Source organism: Schistocerca serialis, chromosome 2 (genome assembly GCF_023864345.2).
Source record: "Schistocerca serialis cubense isolate TAMUIC-IGC-003099 chromosome 2, iqSchSeri2.2, whole genome shotgun sequence".
Taxonomy (NCBI): Eukaryota; Metazoa; Arthropoda; class Insecta; order Orthoptera; family Acrididae; genus Schistocerca; species Schistocerca serialis.
Genome location: NC_064639.1, coordinates 1122235268 through 1122245057, shown reverse-complemented (window position 1 = coordinate 1122245057; position 9790 = coordinate 1122235268). Strand labels below are relative to the sequence as shown.

At 53.4% G+C, this 9790-nt stretch overlaps 30 non-coding genes across 30 annotated transcripts; 10 read left to right on the top strand and 20 right to left on the bottom strand.

The window, feature by feature from the left end:
• Positions 1 to 393: 393 nt before the first annotated feature.
• Positions 394 to 465, top strand: Trnap-agg (transfer RNA proline (anticodon AGG)). Its single transcript has one exon. It is a non-coding gene; the product is annotated as a tRNA-Pro (tRNA).
• A 193-nt stretch (positions 466 to 658) lies between these two features.
• On the bottom strand, positions 659 to 731 carry Trnav-aac (transfer RNA valine (anticodon AAC)). Its single transcript has one exon. It is a non-coding gene; the product is annotated as a tRNA-Val (tRNA).
• Positions 732 to 888: 157 nt separating this feature from the next.
• Positions 889 to 961, bottom strand: Trnav-cac (transfer RNA valine (anticodon CAC)). Its single transcript has one exon. It is a non-coding gene; the product is annotated as a tRNA-Val (tRNA).
• Positions 962 to 1363: 402 nt separating this feature from the next.
• On the top strand, positions 1364 to 1435 carry Trnap-agg (transfer RNA proline (anticodon AGG)). The gene has a single exon. It is a non-coding gene; the product is annotated as a tRNA-Pro (tRNA).
• A 193-nt stretch (positions 1436 to 1628) lies between these two features.
• Positions 1629 to 1701, bottom strand: Trnav-aac (transfer RNA valine (anticodon AAC)). The gene has a single exon. It is a non-coding gene; the product is annotated as a tRNA-Val (tRNA).
• Positions 1702 to 1858: 157 nt separating this feature from the next.
• Positions 1859 to 1931, bottom strand: Trnav-cac (transfer RNA valine (anticodon CAC)). Its single transcript has one exon. It is a non-coding gene; the product is annotated as a tRNA-Val (tRNA).
• Positions 1932 to 2333: 402 nt separating this feature from the next.
• Trnap-agg (transfer RNA proline (anticodon AGG)) lies at positions 2334 to 2405 on the top strand. Its single transcript has one exon. It is a non-coding gene; the product is annotated as a tRNA-Pro (tRNA).
• A 193-nt stretch (positions 2406 to 2598) lies between these two features.
• Trnav-aac (transfer RNA valine (anticodon AAC)) lies at positions 2599 to 2671 on the bottom strand. The gene has a single exon. It is a non-coding gene; the product is annotated as a tRNA-Val (tRNA).
• Positions 2672 to 2828: 157 nt separating this feature from the next.
• Positions 2829 to 2901, bottom strand: Trnav-cac (transfer RNA valine (anticodon CAC)). Its single transcript has one exon. It is a non-coding gene; the product is annotated as a tRNA-Val (tRNA).
• A 402-nt stretch (positions 2902 to 3303) lies between these two features.
• Trnap-agg (transfer RNA proline (anticodon AGG)) lies at positions 3304 to 3375 on the top strand. The gene has a single exon. It is a non-coding gene; the product is annotated as a tRNA-Pro (tRNA).
• Positions 3376 to 3568: 193 nt separating this feature from the next.
• On the bottom strand, positions 3569 to 3641 carry Trnav-aac (transfer RNA valine (anticodon AAC)). Its single transcript has one exon. It is a non-coding gene; the product is annotated as a tRNA-Val (tRNA).
• A 157-nt stretch (positions 3642 to 3798) lies between these two features.
• On the bottom strand, positions 3799 to 3871 carry Trnav-cac (transfer RNA valine (anticodon CAC)). Its single transcript has one exon. It is a non-coding gene; the product is annotated as a tRNA-Val (tRNA).
• A 402-nt stretch (positions 3872 to 4273) lies between these two features.
• Trnap-agg (transfer RNA proline (anticodon AGG)) lies at positions 4274 to 4345 on the top strand. The gene has a single exon. It is a non-coding gene; the product is annotated as a tRNA-Pro (tRNA).
• A 193-nt stretch (positions 4346 to 4538) lies between these two features.
• Trnav-aac (transfer RNA valine (anticodon AAC)) lies at positions 4539 to 4611 on the bottom strand. Its single transcript has one exon. It is a non-coding gene; the product is annotated as a tRNA-Val (tRNA).
• A 157-nt stretch (positions 4612 to 4768) lies between these two features.
• Trnav-cac (transfer RNA valine (anticodon CAC)) lies at positions 4769 to 4841 on the bottom strand. The gene has a single exon. It is a non-coding gene; the product is annotated as a tRNA-Val (tRNA).
• Positions 4842 to 5243: 402 nt separating this feature from the next.
• On the top strand, positions 5244 to 5315 carry Trnap-agg (transfer RNA proline (anticodon AGG)). The gene has a single exon. It is a non-coding gene; the product is annotated as a tRNA-Pro (tRNA).
• A 193-nt stretch (positions 5316 to 5508) lies between these two features.
• On the bottom strand, positions 5509 to 5581 carry Trnav-aac (transfer RNA valine (anticodon AAC)). Its single transcript has one exon. It is a non-coding gene; the product is annotated as a tRNA-Val (tRNA).
• A 157-nt stretch (positions 5582 to 5738) lies between these two features.
• Positions 5739 to 5811, bottom strand: Trnav-cac (transfer RNA valine (anticodon CAC)). Its single transcript has one exon. It is a non-coding gene; the product is annotated as a tRNA-Val (tRNA).
• Positions 5812 to 6213: 402 nt separating this feature from the next.
• Trnap-agg (transfer RNA proline (anticodon AGG)) lies at positions 6214 to 6285 on the top strand. Its single transcript has one exon. It is a non-coding gene; the product is annotated as a tRNA-Pro (tRNA).
• A 193-nt stretch (positions 6286 to 6478) lies between these two features.
• Trnav-aac (transfer RNA valine (anticodon AAC)) lies at positions 6479 to 6551 on the bottom strand. The gene has a single exon. It is a non-coding gene; the product is annotated as a tRNA-Val (tRNA).
• Positions 6552 to 6708: 157 nt separating this feature from the next.
• Trnav-cac (transfer RNA valine (anticodon CAC)) lies at positions 6709 to 6781 on the bottom strand. The gene has a single exon. It is a non-coding gene; the product is annotated as a tRNA-Val (tRNA).
• Positions 6782 to 7183: 402 nt separating this feature from the next.
• Positions 7184 to 7255, top strand: Trnap-agg (transfer RNA proline (anticodon AGG)). Its single transcript has one exon. It is a non-coding gene; the product is annotated as a tRNA-Pro (tRNA).
• Positions 7256 to 7448: 193 nt separating this feature from the next.
• Positions 7449 to 7521, bottom strand: Trnav-aac (transfer RNA valine (anticodon AAC)). Its single transcript has one exon. It is a non-coding gene; the product is annotated as a tRNA-Val (tRNA).
• A 157-nt stretch (positions 7522 to 7678) lies between these two features.
• Positions 7679 to 7751, bottom strand: Trnav-cac (transfer RNA valine (anticodon CAC)). Its single transcript has one exon. It is a non-coding gene; the product is annotated as a tRNA-Val (tRNA).
• A 402-nt stretch (positions 7752 to 8153) lies between these two features.
• On the top strand, positions 8154 to 8225 carry Trnap-agg (transfer RNA proline (anticodon AGG)). The gene has a single exon. It is a non-coding gene; the product is annotated as a tRNA-Pro (tRNA).
• Positions 8226 to 8418: 193 nt separating this feature from the next.
• Positions 8419 to 8491, bottom strand: Trnav-aac (transfer RNA valine (anticodon AAC)). The gene has a single exon. It is a non-coding gene; the product is annotated as a tRNA-Val (tRNA).
• Positions 8492 to 8648: 157 nt separating this feature from the next.
• On the bottom strand, positions 8649 to 8721 carry Trnav-cac (transfer RNA valine (anticodon CAC)). Its single transcript has one exon. It is a non-coding gene; the product is annotated as a tRNA-Val (tRNA).
• A 402-nt stretch (positions 8722 to 9123) lies between these two features.
• Trnap-agg (transfer RNA proline (anticodon AGG)) lies at positions 9124 to 9195 on the top strand. Its single transcript has one exon. It is a non-coding gene; the product is annotated as a tRNA-Pro (tRNA).
• A 193-nt stretch (positions 9196 to 9388) lies between these two features.
• Trnav-aac (transfer RNA valine (anticodon AAC)) lies at positions 9389 to 9461 on the bottom strand. Its single transcript has one exon. It is a non-coding gene; the product is annotated as a tRNA-Val (tRNA).
• Positions 9462 to 9618: 157 nt separating this feature from the next.
• On the bottom strand, positions 9619 to 9691 carry Trnav-cac (transfer RNA valine (anticodon CAC)). Its single transcript has one exon. It is a non-coding gene; the product is annotated as a tRNA-Val (tRNA).
• Positions 9692 to 9790: the final 99 nt, after the last annotated feature.

Genomic DNA, 9790 nt, shown 5'->3' with positions numbered 1-9790 from the left:
GAGGAGTCCATCCTAGTTCACTCGAACTTGCCTCAGACTTTCTCTCGTCCGCGAATGCACACACGACAGTTCTTTTGTCAGCCTGGAACCCATCACAGCCGAGGGCTCAAGAAGTCTTCGGGGTGCTCGAGAGGGTGTCTGCCGTAGCACCCCTAACGAGATAGCGGCGTTTCGCGCAGTCGTTATTGCAAGTCATATCAGCAAAAGCAATCACTTTCTCAGCAGCAGGCAGTGCGAGCCCAGCGGCAGCTCTACATGAAGGTACCAATAGCCCAGGAAGGCCGCCGACCGCGGGAATTCGCGCCGCCCCCATCCCGCCAGCGTACACGAGACTTCCAGGGCACCCTGGACGACATCGAGGGACTGGAATATTTGGCATTCGCCGTGTCACAGGGCTCGTTGGTCTAGGGGTATGATTCCCGCTTAGGGTGCAGGAGGTCCCGGGTTCAAATCCCGGACGAGCCCTAGCGTTTTGTGCAAACTGATCGCACGTCAGTGGCTGAGTCAGCGCAAAAAGCTCGCCGTCAATATCAAATGAATTTCTTATTCGATGTGAGCAATTGACACTCGGGTCCGACGCGTGAAGGCGATTACGAAGGTTTCGGGTACAGATGGTAGCAGATACATTTAGTACGTCTTGCTTAAAGTGATGAAAAAGTGTTTCCGCCCGGGATCGAACCGGGGACCTTCTGCGTGTTAGGCAGACGTGATAACCGCTACACCACGGAAACTGCTTGTGTGCACCTTACTTCACAGACAACTTATAGTGATATTGCCATCGTAACTAAAAAATTCAATAAATGTGGTACTTGCAAACGAAGGGACATGCAGCAGATCCACACACGACGTGGCTCATTGGAGGACAATACGACATAGGCAGGAAAATACTGTTCCCGCCCGGGATCGAACCGGGGACCTTCTGCGTGTGAAGCAGACGTGATAACCGCTACACTACGGAAACGACGGACCCGAGGAGTCCATCCTAGTTCACTCGAACTTGCCTCAGACTTTCTCTCGTCCGCGAATGCACACACGACAGTTCTTTTGTCAGCCTGGAACCCATCACAGCCGAGGGCTCAAGAAGTCTTCGGGGTGTTCGAGAGGGTGTCTGCCGTAGCACCCCTAACGAGATAGCGGCGTTTCGCGCAGTCGTTATTGCAAGTCATATCAGCAAAAGCAATCACTTTCTCAGCAGCAGGCAGTGCGAGCCCAGCGGCAGCTCTACATGAAGGTACCAATAGCCCAGGAAGGCCGCCGACCGCGGGAATTCGCGCCGCCCCCATCCCGCCAGCGTACACGAGACTTCCAGGGCACCCTGGACGACATCGAGGGACTGGAATATTTGGCATTCGCCGTGTCACAGGGCTCGTTGGTCTAGGGGTATGATTCCTGCTTAGGGTGCAGGAGGTCCCGGGTTCAAATCCTGGACGAGCCCTAGCGTTTTGTGCAAACTGATCGCACGTCAGTGGCTGAGTCAGCGCAAAAAGCTCGCCGTCAATATCAAATGAATTTCTTATTCGATGTGAGCAATTGACACTCGGGTCCGACGCGTGAAGGCGATTACGAAGGTTTCGGGTACAGATGGTAGCAGATACATTTAGTACGTCTTGCTTAAAGTGATGAAAAAGTGTTTCCGCCCGGGATCGAACCGGGGACCTTCTGCGTGTTAGGCAGACGTGATAACCGCTACACCACGGAAACTGCTTGTGTGCACGTTACTTCACAGACAACTTATAGTGATGTTGCCATCGTAACTAAAAAATTCAATAAATGTGGTACTTGCAAACGAAGGGACATGCAGCAGATCCACACACGACGTGGCTCATTGGAGGACAATACGACATAGGCAGGAAAATACTGTTCCCGCCCGGGATCGAACCGGGGACCTTCTGCGTGTGAAGCAGACGTGATAACCGCTACACTACGGAAACGACGGACCCGAGGAGTCCATCCTAGTTCACTCGAACTTGCCTCAGACTTTCTCTCGTCCGCGAATGCACACACGACAGTTCTTTTGTCAGCCTGGAACCCATCACAGCCGAGGGCTCAAGAAGTCTTCGGGGTGCTCGAGAGGGTGTCTGCCGTAGCACCCCTAACGAGATAGCGGCGTTTCGCGCAGTCGTTATTGCAAGTCATATCAGCAAAAGCAATCACTTTCTCAGCAGCAGGCAGTGCGAGCCCAGCGGCAGCTCTACATGAAGGTACCAATAGCCCAGGAAGGCCGCCGACCGCGGGAATTCGCGCCGCCCCCATCCCGCCAGCGTACACGAGACTTCCAGGGCACCCTGGACGACATCGAGGGACTGGAATATTTGGCATTCGCCGTGTCACAGGGCTCGTTGGTCTAGGGGTATGATTCCTGCTTAGGGTGCAGGAGGTCCCGGGTTCAAATCCTGGACGAGCCCTAGCGTTTTGTGCAAACTGATCGCACGTCAGTGGCTGAGTCAGCGCAAAAAGCTCGCCGTCAATATCAAATGAATTTCTTATTCGATGTGAGCAATTGACACTCGGGTCCGACGCGTGAAGGCGATTACGAAGGTTTCGGGTACAGATGGTAGCAGATACATTTAGTACGTCTTGCTTAAAGTGATGAAAAAGTGTTTCCGCCCGGGATCGAACCGGGGACCTTCTGCGTGTTAGGCAGACGTGATAACCGCTACACCACGGAAACTGCTTGTGTGCACGTTACTTCACAGACAACTTATAGTGATGTTGCCATCGTAACTAAAAAATTCAATAAATGTGGTACTTGCAAACGAAGGGACATGCAGCAGATCCACACACGACGTGGCTCATTGGAGGACAATACGACATAGGCAGGAAAATGCTGTTCCCGCCCGGGATCGAGCCGGGGACCTTCTGCGTGTGAAGCAGACGTGATAACCGCTACACTACGGAAACGACGGACCCGAGGAGTCCATCCTAGTTCACTCGAACTTGCCTCAGACTTTCTCTCGTCCGCGAATGCACACACGACAGTTCTTTTGTCAGCCTGGAACCCATCACAGCCGAGGGCTCAAGAAGTCTTCGGGGTGCTCGAGAGGGTGTCTGCCGTAGCACCCCTAACGAGATAGCGGCGTTTCGCGCAGTCGTTATTGCAAGTCATATCAGCAAAAGCAATCACTTTCTCAGCAGCAGGCAGTGCGAGCCCAGCGGCAGCTCTACATGAAGGTACCAATAGCCCAGGAAGGCCGCCGACCGCGGGAATTCGCGCCGCCCCCATCCCGCCAGCGTACACGAGACTTCCAGGGCACCCTGGACGACATCGAGGGACTGGAATATTTGGCATTCGCCGTGTCACAGGGCTCGTTGGTCTAGGGGTATGATTCCTGCTTAGGGTGCAGGAGGTCCCGGGTTCAAATCCTGGACGAGCCCTAGCGTTTTGTGCAAACTGATCGCACGTCAGTGGCTGAGTCAGCGCAAAAAGCTCGCCGTCAATATCAAATGAATTTCTTATTCGATGTGAGCAATTGACACTCGGGTCCGACGCGTGAAGGCGATTACGAAGGTTTCGGGTACAGATGGTAGCAGATACATTTAGTACGTCTTGCTTAAAGTGATGAAAAAGTGTTTCCGCCCGGGATCGAACCGGGGACCTTCTGCGTGTTAGGCAGACGTGATAACCGCTACACCACGGAAACTGCTTGTGTGCACGTTACTTCACAGACAACTTATAGTGATGTTGCCATCGTAACTAAAAAATTCAATAAATGTGGTACTTGCAAACGAAGGGACATGCAGCAGATCCACACACGACGTGGCTCATTGGAGGACAATACGACATAGGCAGGAAAATACTGTTCCCGCCCGGGATCGAACCGGGGACCTTCTGCGTGTGAAGCAGACGTGATAACCGCTACACTACGGAAACGACGGACCCGAGGAGTCCATCCTAGTTCACTCGAACTTGCCTCAGACTTTCTCTCGTCCGCGAATGCACACACGACAGTTCTTTTGTCAGCCTGGAACCCATCACAGCCGAGGGCTCAAGAAGTCTTCGGGGTGCTCGAGAGGGTGTCTGCCGTAGCACCCCTAACGAGATAGCGGCGTTTCGCGCAGTCGTTATTGCAAGTCATATCAGCAAAAGCAATCACTTTCTCAGCAGCAGGCAGTGCGAGCCCAGCGGCAGCTCTACATGAAGGTACCAATAGCCCAGGAAGGCCGCCGACCGCGGGAATTCGCGCCGCCCCCATCCCGCCAGCGTACACGAGACTTCCAGGGCACCCTGGACGACATCGAGGGACTGGAATATTTGGCATTCGCCGTGTCACAGGGCTCGTTGGTCTAGGGGTATGATTCCTGCTTAGGGTGCAGGAGGTCCCGGGTTCAAATCCTGGACGAGCCCTAGCGTTTTGTGCAAACTGATCGCACGTCAGTGGCTGAGTCAGCGCAAAAAGCTCGCCGTCAATATCAAATGAATTTCTTATTCGATGTGAGCAATTGACACTCGGGTCCGACGCGTGAAGGCGATTACGAAGGTTTCGGGTACAGATGGTAGCAGATACATTTAGTACGTCTTGCTTAAAGTGATGAAAAAGTGTTTCCGCCCGGGATCGAACCGGGGACCTTCTGCGTGTTAGGCAGACGTGATAACCGCTACACCACGGAAACTGCTTGTGTGCACGTTACTTCACAGACAACTTATAGTGATGTTGCCATCGTAACTAAAAAATTCAATAAATGTGGTACTTGCAAACGAAGGGACATGCAGCAGATCCACACACGACGTGGCTCATTGGAGGACAATACGACATAGGCAGGAAAATGCTGTTCCCGCCCGGGATCGAGCCGGGGACCTTCTGCGTGTGAAGCAGACGTGATAACCGCTACACTACGGAAACGACGGACCCGAGGAGTCCATCCTAGTTCACTCGAACTTGCCTCAGACTTTCTCTCGTCCGCGAATGCACACACGACAGTTCTTTTGTCAGCCTGGAACCCATCACAGCCGAGGGCTCAAGAAGTCTTCGGGGTGCTCGAGAGGGTGTCTGCCGTAGCACCCCTAACGAGATAGCGGCGTTTCGCGCAGTCGTTATTGCAAGTCATATCAGCAAAAGCAATCACTTTCTCAGCAGCAGGCAGTGCGAGCCCAGCGGCAGCTCTACATGAAGGTACCAATAGCCCAGGAAGGCCGCCGACCGCGGGAATTCGCGCCGCCCCCATCCCGCCAGCGTACACGAGACTTCCAGGGCACCCTGGACGACATCGAGGGACTGGAATATTTGGCATTCGCCGTGTCACAGGGCTCGTTGGTCTAGGGGTATGATTCCTGCTTAGGGTGCAGGAGGTCCCGGGTTCAAATCCCGGACGAGCCCTAGCGTTTTGTGCAAACTGATCGCACGTCAGTGGCTGAGTCAGCGCAAAAAGCTCGCCGTCAATATCAAATGAATTTCTTATTCGATGTGAGCAATTGACACTCGGGTCCGACGCGTGAAGGCGATTACGAAGGTTTCGGGTACAGATGGTAGCAGATACATTTAGTACGTCTTGCTTAAAGTGATGAAAAAGTGTTTCCGCCCGGGATCGAACCGGGGACCTTCTGCGTGTTAGGCAGACGTGATAACCGCTACACCACGGAAACTGCTTGTGTGCACGTTACTTCACAGACAACTTATAGTGATGTTGCCATCGTAACTAAAAAATTCAATAAATGTGGTACTTGCAAACGAAGGGACATGCAGCAGATCCACACACGACGTGGCTCATTGGAGGACAATACGACATAGGCAGGAAAATACTGTTCCCGCCCGGGATCGAACCGGGGACCTTCTGCGTGTGAAGCAGACGTGATAACCGCTACACTACGGAAACGACGGACCCGAGGAGTCCATCCTAGTTCACTCGAACTTGCCTCAGACTTTCTCTCGTCCGCGAATGCACACACGACAGTTCTTTTGTCAGCCTGGAACCCATCACAGCCGAGGGCTCAAGAAGTCTTCGGGGTGCTCGAGAGGGTGTCTGCCGTAGCACCCCTAACGAGATAGCGGCGTTTCGCGCAGTCGTTATTGCAAGTCATATCAGCAAAAGCAATCACTTTCTCAGCAGCAGGCAGTGCGAGCCCAGCGGCAGCTCTACATGAAGGTACCAATAGCCCAGGAAGGCCGCCGACCGCGGGAATTCGCGCCGCCCCCATCCCGCCAGCGTACACGAGACTTCCAGGGCACCCTGGACGACATCGAGGGACTGGAATATTTGGCATTCGCCGTGTCACAGGGCTCGTTGGTCTAGGGGTATGATTCCTGCTTAGGGTGCAGGAGGTCCCGGGTTCAAATCCTGGACGAGCCCTAGCGTTTTGTGCAAACTGATCGCACGTCAGTGGCTGAGTCAGCGCAAAAAGCTCGCCGTCAATATCAAATGAATTTCTTATTCGATGTGAGCAATTGACACTCGGGTCCGACGCGTGAAGGCGATTACGAAGGTTTCGGGTACAGATGGTAGCAGATACATTTAGTACGTCTTGCTTAAAGTGATGAAAAAGTGTTTCCGCCCGGGATCGAACCGGGGACCTTCTGCGTGTTAGGCAGACGTGATAACCGCTACACCACGGAAACTGCTTGTGTGCACGTTACTTCACAGACAACTTATAGTGATGTTGCCATCGTAACTAAAAAATTCAATAAATGTGGTACTTGCAAACGAAGGGACATGCAGCAGATCCACACACGACGTGGCTCATTGGAGGACAATACGACATAGGCAGGAAAATGCTGTTCCCGCCCGGGATCGAGCCGGGGACCTTCTGCGTGTGAAGCAGACGTGATAACCGCTACACTACGGAAACGACGGACCCGAGGAGTCCATCCTAGTTCACTCGAACTTGCCTCAGACTTTCTCTCGTCCGCGAATGCACACACGACAGTTCTTTTGTCAGCCTGGAACCCATCACAGCCGAGGGCTCAAGAAGTCTTCGGGGTGCTCGAGAGGGTGTCTGCCGTAGCACCCCTAACGAGATAGCGGCGTTTCGCGCAGTCGTTATTGCAAGTCATATCAGCAAAAGCAATCACTTTCTCAGCAGCAGGCAGTGCGAGCCCAGCGGCAGCTCTACATGAAGGTACCAATAGCCCAGGAAGGCCGCCGACCGCGGGAATTCGCGCCGCCCCCATCCCGCCAGCGTACACGAGACTTCCAGGGCACCCTGGACGACATCGAGGGACTGGAATATTTGGCATTCGCCGTGTCACAGGGCTCGTTGGTCTAGGGGTATGATTCCTGCTTAGGGTGCAGGAGGTCCCGGGTTCAAATCCCGGACGAGCCCTAGCGTTTTGTGCAAACTGATCGCACGTCAGTGGCTGAGTCAGCGCAAAAAGCTCGCCGTCAATATCAAATGAATTTCTTATTCGATGTGAGCAATTGACACTCGGGTCCGACGCGTGAAGGCGATTACGAAGGTTTCGGGTACAGATGGTAGCAGATACATTTAGTACGTCTTGCTTAAAGTGATGAAAAAGTGTTTCCGCCCGGGATCGAACCGGGGACCTTCTGCGTGTTAGGCAGACGTGATAACCGCTACACCACGGAAACTGCTTGTGTGCACCTTACTTCACAGACAACTTATAGTGATGTTGCCATCGTAACTAAAAAATTCAATAAATGTGGTACTTGCAAACGAAGGGACATGCAGCAGATCCACACACGACGTGGCTCATTGGAGGACAATACGACATAGGCAGGAAAATACTGTTCCCGCCCGGGATCGAACCGGGGACCTTCTGCGTGTGAAGCAGACGTGATAACCGCTACACTACGGAAACGACGGACCCCAGGAGTCCATCCTAGTTCACTCGAACTTGCCTCAGACTTTCTCTCGTCCGCGAATGCACACACGACAGTTCTTTTGTCAGCCTGGAACCCATCACAGCCGAGGGCTCAAGAAGTCTTCGGGGTGCTCGAGAGGGTGTCTGCCGTAGCACCCCTAACGAGATAGCGGCGTTTCGCGCAGTCGTTATTGCAAGTCATATCAGCAAAAGCAATCACTTTCTCAGCAGCAGGCAGTGCGAGCCCAGCGGCAGCTCTACATGAAGGTACCAATAGCCCAGGAAGGCCGCCGACCGCGGGAATTCGCGCCGCCCCCATCCCGCCAGCGTACACGAGACTTCCAGGGCACCCTGGACGACATCGAGGGACTGGAATATTTGGCATTCGCCGTGTCACAGGGCTCGTTGGTCTAGGGGTATGATTCCTGCTTAGGGTGCAGGAGGTCCCGGGTTCAAATCCCGGACGAGCCCTAGCGTTTTGTGCAAACTGATCGCACGTCAGTGGCTGAGTCAGCGCAAAAAGCTCGCCGTCAATATCAAATGAATTTCTTATTCGATGTGAGCAATTGACACTCGGGTCCGACGCGTGAAGGCGATTACGAAGGTTTCGGGTACAGATGGTAGCAGATACATTTAGTACGTCTTGCTTAAAGTGATGAAAAAGTGTTTCCGCCCGGGATCGAACCGGGGACCTTCTGCGTGTTAGGCAGACGTGATAACCGCTACACCACGGAAACTGCTTGTGTGCACCTTACTTCACAGACAACTTATAGTGATGTTGCCATCGTAACTAAAAAATTCAATAAATGTGGTACTTGCAAACGAAGGGACATGCAGCAGATCCACACACGACGTGGCTCATTGGAGGACAATACGACATAGGCAGGAAAATACTGTTCCCGCCCGGGATCGAACCGGGGACCTTCTGCGTGTGAAGCAGACGTGATAACCGCTACACTACGGAAACGACGGACCCCAGGAGTCCATCCTAGTTCACTCGAACTTGCCTCAGACTTTCTCTCGTCCGCGAATGCACACACGACAGTTCTTTTGTCAGCCTGGAACCCATCACAGCCGAGGGCTCAAGAAGTCTTCGGGGTGCTCGAGAGGGTGTCTGCCGTAGCACCCCTAACGAGATAGCGGCGTTTCGCGCAGTCGTTATTGCAAGTCATATCAGCAAAAGCAATCACTTTCTCAGCAGCAGGCAGTGCGAGCCCAGCGGCAGCTCTACATGAAGGTACCAATAGCCCAGGAAGGCCGCCGACCGCGGGAATTCGCGCCGCCCCCATCCCGCCAGCGTACACGAGACTTCCAGGGCACCCTGGACGACATCGAGGGACTGGAATATTTGGCATTCGCCGTGTCACAGGGCTCGTTGGTCTAGGGGTATGATTCCCGCTTAGGGTGCAGGAGGTCCCGGGTTCAAATCCCGGACGAGCCCTAGCGTTTTGTGCAAACTGATCGCACGTCAGTGGCTGAGTCAGCGCAAAAAGCTCGCCGTCAATATCAAATGAATTTCTTATTCGATGTGAGCAATTGACACTCGGGTCCGACGCGTGAAGGCGATTACGAAGGTTTCGGGTACAGATGGTAGCAGATACATTTAGTACGTCTTGCTTAAAGTGATGAAAAAGTGTTTCCGCCCGGGATCGAACCGGGGACCTTCTGCGTGTTAGGCAGACGTGATAACCGCTACACCACGGAAACTGCTTGTGTGCACGTTACTTCACAGACAACTTATAGTGATGTTGCCATCGTAACTAAAAAATTCAATAAATGTGGTACTTGCAAACGAAGGGACATGCAGCAGATCCACACACGACGTGGCTCATTGGAGGACAATACGACATAGGCAGGAAAATGCTGTTCCCGCCCGGGATCGAGCCGGGGACCTTCTGCGTGTGAAGCAGACGTGATAACCGCTACACTACGGAAACGACGTACCCGAGGAGTCCATCCTAGTTCACTCGAACTTGCCTCAGACTTTCTCTCGTCCGCGAATGCACACACGACAGTTCTTTTGTCAGCCTGGAACC